At 34.9% G+C, this 7,133-nt stretch overlaps 1 pseudogene; it reads left to right on the forward strand.

The window, feature by feature from the left end:
* The first annotated feature begins 6,336 nt into the window (after nt 1-6,336).
* LOC138838598 (U6 spliceosomal RNA) lies at nt 6,337-6,436 on the forward strand (annotated as a pseudogene).
* The last annotated feature ends 697 nt before the right edge of the window (nt 6,437-7,133 follow it).

A 7,133-nucleotide genomic window follows, 5' to 3' on the forward strand; every position in this document is an offset into this window, starting at 1 on the left:
GTAACATCTTTTGTCCTTCTCCAGTCAACTTTTTAACCTGCCACCAGGTGGGCAGTGGGGATTTCTTTTTCCTCAACTGGTGGCCGATTCCTTGCAGGATACGGGGCTGTCCTCACTGGGCCGTGTCTGTATCCATCAGGCAGGAAGCTAGTATTGTTTCCATGCTGTATAGACACAAAACCCTATCCTAGCCCCTTATGTAATAATTTTCCTAGTTGCTATTCTGCATCCAATGCAATCTTAATCCATACGGGAGCATTTAAATAAGGTTTTTCTGATATTTGTTCAAAATGGCACTCAGCTCTAGTTAAAATATCTCCTTGTGGTAAGTTAAAAATATTAAGAGCAAAAAGAGCTTGATGTAAAATTATTTTAGGATTTTGCATGGAAAACCACAAAATATTCATACCTTCATCCAAACTTTTCCTCCTTTTAAATTTTTTGATTTGTTGTTTTAGTGTTCAACTATGCTTCAGCAAGCAGAAGAGATACTTCCTCAGCTCCCAGGAGTCTGTGACATTTGTTTTCAGATAGGGAGAGAGAACACTTTCCCTCTCTAGCCCGGCATGCCAAGAGCTTTCCTAATACTCAAACACAGTCCTCAGATAATCCTGAGGCCAGTGCCTGCATCATTCTGCCCCTTCAAAATAGACCCTTAGTCTTCACAATCTTTGAACTGTAATCTTCCAATCTTCACCTCCTGATTATCTATGATAGTTAAAAAAGTATAAATATAAATAATATTTTCAAGAATACCAGTGGAGGAAAAATGATGCAACCCTGTTTATAGTGGTGTTCTTTCCAGAATATGGAGGGCATCACATTAGCAGAGGTGCAGTGTATTTCACAATGGGCATAAGCTATTCTTGATATGAATTAATGGAATTTTGAGGTGCACCCTACAAGTTGGAAACTGGTGGGCTAGGATGACTTTATGGCATGAATCCTGTGATTGATGGTCATAGAAATAATAGCTTAATATGATAAACAACTTCTTAATCTTGAAGAATTAATTATCACATGCTTCATAGTTTTATCCCATATCAGAATGTGGCTCTTTTTCTGTTCACTTCTCAGTCTGTAACACCCCATTGGAAAATGCATCTACTGCAGAATTACATAACATGCAAACAGGTATATTTTGAATCTCTCAGGTATGGAATGTTCAGAATTTGAAAATGAGTAGTTATTAGTCATAGGAATTTTGAAGAACACATGCATTCTGTCCTATTAACAACTTATTTACTTTTAAAAGTTATGCGTTTCCATAGAATTAAATTGTTTTCTGTTTTAGTAAAACAAAATATTAATTTATTCTATTTTCAAAATATTGGTAAGTATATTGTGAAAAAATTGTCTAGTTGGATATCATTCAAGTTGATGACCCTCTGATAAAGAAGAGATAATTAATTCAAATTAGATGCCAAATAATACTGATTTTTAAAAAGTTACTACATAAAGAATAATATTTCCTCTACAAAAACAGTGAAAATTTATTTCATCAGCTTATTTTTTAAATTTAATTTTAATGTGAAAGTGATGTGCACTGTGGTTACAGCCATTGTAAGGTAGTGAATACATAACTTTTCAAACGTGTTATCCCCTCTCTCATTTTTCTGTTTTTCTTTCACCCTAATACCCCTCCCAAGTTGTAATGTACATTTCCAACTTATTGTCTTGTGAGAATTGCTATTGCATTGGTTTGCTGTTTGTCCTTTTTCTCGCCATTTTTTTTTTGTTCCTGTTCCCTTCCCTAATTAAGGTAAATGTATACACAATACACAGGGTACCAAAATCAAACACATCAGGGGATAAACCATAGGGGAAAATCTCAAAGAAAATAGAGATCACATAGTACATCAAAAAAAAAGGCAACCGCAAATAAATATCTGTTTCCATATCTTGGAGTTCATTTTGCTCAGCAACACCTTATATGGTCAAATATATGCATAACAAAGCCACTGGAAAATAGTAGTTTCATGGACACTATATCATGAAAACAACATATCAACTGTTTTTGATGGTAAAGGTGGGATTAAGATTGGTGAATTCACGATTTTGATAAAGGAATTTCAAAAGATTTAAAAATTTATGAAAGGTAACTTTTAATTGTTCAAACTTTTTAACAACTTAGCCTATTAAGAAAATTTAACATTGTCTGGGAAAATAGGCTTTCATGCAAAGAAATCCGTGGAGACTTAGCTGAGAGGGAGCAATGTGGGTGAATTTGGCTTATTTTCACACTAAACAAACAAACCTCACAAACCTTGCTGTAAATCCTGTAGGTTCCCTTGAGAATTGTCCTTACCCAGGAAATATACTCTCACTGTGTAAAACAAAGTTGTACTGGAATTTAAATTCAAAATTCTTTTTAAAAAAGACATCAAAATTTGTGAATTGACATTTAATTACCAAACAGTAATTCTCTGAAAAAGAAGGAAATATAATTCAAAATCACTTGACTTTATTAATAGTAAGAAAAAAGAGTAATGAAGAGAGATGAGAGAAACCATAGAGGACTGTTTTCTCTCCGGTTGTGTAATGGGTTCTTGATCTTGATTCTTCCATTCTATCTTCATAAGCTATGAATCCACAGCTCAGGACTGATGTAACCAGTTCAGACAAAGAATACTCACAGAATGGGGGCTGGGAAAGTGGCTCAGTGGTAGAACGCTTGCTTTGCATGCCTGAGGCCCTGGGTTCAATTCCTCAGCACCACATAAGCAAAAAGAAAAAAACCAGAAGTGGAGCTGTGGCATAAGTGGTAGAGCGCTAGCCTTGACCAGAAGAGCTAAGGGACAATGCCCAGGCCCAGAGTTCAGGCCCCACGACAGGACCCGCCCCCCCCCAAAAAAAAACACAGAAGAAAATATTTGCAGTAGATGTAGGTGACTTATAACCTTAGACAATCTATTTAAATCTCTTCAAAATTCTCCCCTACCCTAAACTGCCCTCTTTGAACAGCTTTGTTTACTTTTCCCAAGACTGCCCTTCATTAACTGCATAAAATTTTGTGAGGTCATATAGATACTTTCTAGGGATTGCTGTTTGTTTGTGATTTTTGTGTGTTTTTGTTTGTAGTTGTGTTTTTAACTGAATTTCAAAAGGTTGTGCAAGTGTGTTACAATTAAATATGTCCATCTAATTGTCCAATGTTCTTGGATCAGAGTCACTCCCATCATTCTCAACCAACCCTTTCTACAAATTTATTTCAGATTTACCACTTCCTTTATTACATGTGTACATTGAGTATTCTAGCTGTACTTGCCCCTTGTTCCATTTTCATTCATTCTATGTCTTTACTATTATTCCTTTCTGGTTTCAACTTCCTGATATTCATTCTATTAAACTGTCTGTTAATACTTTGAAAGGTTTATATACATTTCATGGAGTTTCAATCCTACGTATACTTAAACTGATGTCAGCATATATTTCCATAATTCATTCATCTGTGATAACAATTTGCAAGACTGGAGACGTGAAGCACCTAAACATGATTTTATTCTCATCTTTTTGGAAGATTAATCTTTAGTCAACAAGAAAGTTTAAAAATCGCTTAGAATTTATAGCTAACTACCAGTTTTTATAAATGGCTTTGTGCAATGGTGTGTGATTATTTTATTTTACATAGGATATTTTCTAATACCTATAAGTTTTGGAAAAAGAAGAAAAATAAAATTTACTACTATAGAGGAATATGATAGAAATAGAAGATATATTTTAGGTTTGTCACATCTCTGATCAGTACCCATATTCAAGACTTAAAGTCATATTTCTTACTATGTTAGACAGATAGGGAAAATATATAATAAGGCAACACATGATAAGGCAACTATTAGTGACTTTTTAAAATGTACCTTCTTATGTGATGAAATTTACTTTATTAGCTAATATTTGGGTTTGAATTATGGGAGGCTGATCTATTTAACACATTTCTGGAAGGCACCTACTGAACAATGCAAATGGTGGGAGATACTATTTCTACACTTTAATGAATGGTTGAACTTATTGGGCATTAGTGCTGGGTAAATAAATCAACTCTATTGTAACTTGATTCCTACACTTGAGAAACTTTTAATGTCACTATCATCTACTTGTCAAGTGTTATTTTGGTGAAGATGATTCTAGAAATTTTATTTGAAAAGGAATATACTTGAAGGAGATTAAATGTAGGTTATCATTGGTTTGAGAATGACAACATTTTTATACTACAGAACCAAGTTTTACTGAAGTATCAGTGTTTTGAAGCATTAGGGTCTTCTCAATTAGTTTTTTAAAATTATATTTGACATCTAAGTCAAATTTTCCTAGCCTTGGTAGAACAATTATGGATTTATCATTCCAGGAAATTTTTTGGCCTACTTATCCTGGACTGAAATCTTTCCTTCATCATTAGGAGAGAGGTATTAAAAATAATCTTGTGACATTTGTGATTTTCTTTACTCACATGGGCTTGTCATCTGTAAATTGAAAGTTTGAACTGCAGTACTTTCACTCATATTTTGTAGTCTCCTCTTTCATTTGAAGTTGCCTTAAATTTCACAATTGTTTACTGCTAATTACTGCAAGGAATTGGGGCTCTGAAATATTATAGGAAATGAAAAATTGAGATGGGTCTTCAATTACTTTCTGTTAGCAGGTTGGATGGGCCAAGGTGAGAAGACTTGCCATTGTTATCTGATGATGCAGATAACCTGGGACCTGGTATCCTCGGACCCGTGGGTACTGCAGAAGAATAATAGCTTTTAGGCATACTATGGAGAAAAACACTTTGGGACCAGTGAGTTAATACAATAAACACAGCTGCAGTGTAAAATCTCTTCTAGATTAGAGGAAAACAATACTGTTTTTTTTTTTTTTTTACTATGTGAATTCAGAAGACCAAGAACACATAGAAGGTATCACAAGTTTATACCAAAGACATTGCATTGATACTTTTTATATTCGAATATATATTCTAAACCTAATTATTTAGGTTCCAATCTATTTATGGGAATAAATTTCAATTTATTTGTCAAATTATAAATTAATTCTAGTAAGATTCACTGTGTGAAATTTAAGATCAGCACATACAAATATAATATATATAAATATATATAATATAAGAAATTGTTATGCATTGTTCTGTTGTGGTTAGGGTATCAAAGGCAAATCTGTTTTAAAGTATTATTCCATTATCTCTACCTCAGTTTTTGGTAGAGTTAGACCTAAACTTTACCATTTGTAAATGTAAAGCCTGGAGGCAAGAGGAAACACTTTGATTAAAACATTACCAATTTAGGGCCAAATATCGAGGAGAAATATATAGACTTCTCCAGGAGCTATGGAAATATTTGGTGATACAAAGTCAGTAGTGTAAGTTCCTGCCTGGTTGTATGGTAGACAGGCCAGAATATTAAGTAAACATGCATATGAACAACTTTTGCACCTTCTTGGCTTTAGCTACTTTTGAAATAATAGGTATAATATACAATTATATATATATATATATATATATATATATATATATATATATATATATATATATATATATATATATATATATATATATATAGTTTTTGTTGTTTGGGTCCGGTCGTGGGGCCTGAACTCTGGGCCTGTGCCCTGTCCCTCAGCTCTTCAGCTCAAGGCTTGTGCTCCACCACTTGAGCCACAGCACCACTTGTGGCTTTTTTCTTTTTCCTTATGTGGTGCTGAGGAATCAAACCCAGGGCTTCAGGCATGCAAGGCATGCAGTCTACCACTGAGCCAACTTCCCAGCCCAAACAATTATATTTTGATAAAATACCTTCTATTCTGAACAGTTAGGTCTGAAGTGTTCATCTCTCTATGATCCCTTGTAACTAAGATTAGTTTTGTTTCAGTAAGACAATCTATGCTGTCAGTGTAAGATATTCTGGTTGGTCTGTTCCTACATGGAAGAAGGATAAGGGTCAGGAAGACATTTGTGCCACTGAGACCTCATTTAGGAAATTTTAAGCTGCAGAAGTTTAGAAGTAGATCTTAACCAAGGCTTACTTTGAATCCATTAGCTCCACAAAGATAACTCAGTTGATAAATAAGTACTTGAAAAGCCATCACCTTTGGACTTAGCTGTAAGGCTTCAAAATATGATCAAATTTAAAATGAAAATGACAAAATAGCCATTGACAAAAAATTGCAAATGTGAGTAATCGACCAAACAATATATTTTTTCCACTATAGACAGAAATTTAGAGCAATAAGATCAATAGCATTTTTAGGAACAATAAGGGTTCCTTGTTACAAATAGGCAACCATGGATATGTGCCTGTATAAAGATTGCATCAATAACTACTTAAATTTAGAGGATACTACATGCTTCAGCAGCAGGTCTACCCAAATTACAACAATACAGAGATTAAAATGGTACTTGCACAAGGATGGTATGAAAATTTGTTAAGTATTCCATATTTTTCATTCTTCAAATGCAAGAAATGAAAAACAGTTGTTAAAAAGTTGATTACAAAAATACAAGTGTAACAATACATGTAATTCATAGAATTAAAGGTTAGTTTGACATCAGTGTATTAAATCTTCACCTTAGAAAGGCCCTTACATAGCATAACCTTTATAAAACTTCAAATTAGATAACATTGTCATTTTATCCCAAAGAAATAAAATTTAAACCATGCTCATAGGGGGTTCCGGGAAGATGGTGGAGGAGAAGCTGAAGGCTAAACAAGCTCTCGCATAGAAAGCAGTTTTAGAGTTCCAGTGAACAGTCCTAAGCCAGAGAATCACACCAAGTATGCCATCACAGTACACAGAATTAGGCCAGAGTGGGAAAATCCAGGCAAAGAGGCAGATCTGAGCATTTGCCAGCAGCTTCGGCAGCAGCGGCGGCCATAGTCGCCATCCTGTAACACAGAGAGTCCAGGACAAAGGATCCAGATATAGTGGGTGAACAGATTCTACTCAACACCAGCAAGAACTGACAAGGAGCAGACATCTTCATCCTGCGGTTCACAGACCAGAAACAACCCACGAACCAAGACTCGGCGAAAGTAGAAGCCTAACGTCCTCACTCCTTCTCAGGGAGCAGAGGAGAGAAGGCGACCCCTCACCCCCACAACCGGACATCTCCATCTTGGATATTGACAAAGCTCGGTGGA

The sequence above is a fragment of the Dipodomys merriami genome, unplaced genomic scaffold (genome assembly GCF_024711535.1).
Source record: "Dipodomys merriami isolate MVZ:Mamm:240054 unplaced genomic scaffold, mDipMer1.0.p SCAF_284, whole genome shotgun sequence".
Lineage (NCBI taxonomy): Eukaryota > Metazoa > Chordata > Mammalia > Rodentia > Heteromyidae > Dipodomys > Dipodomys merriami.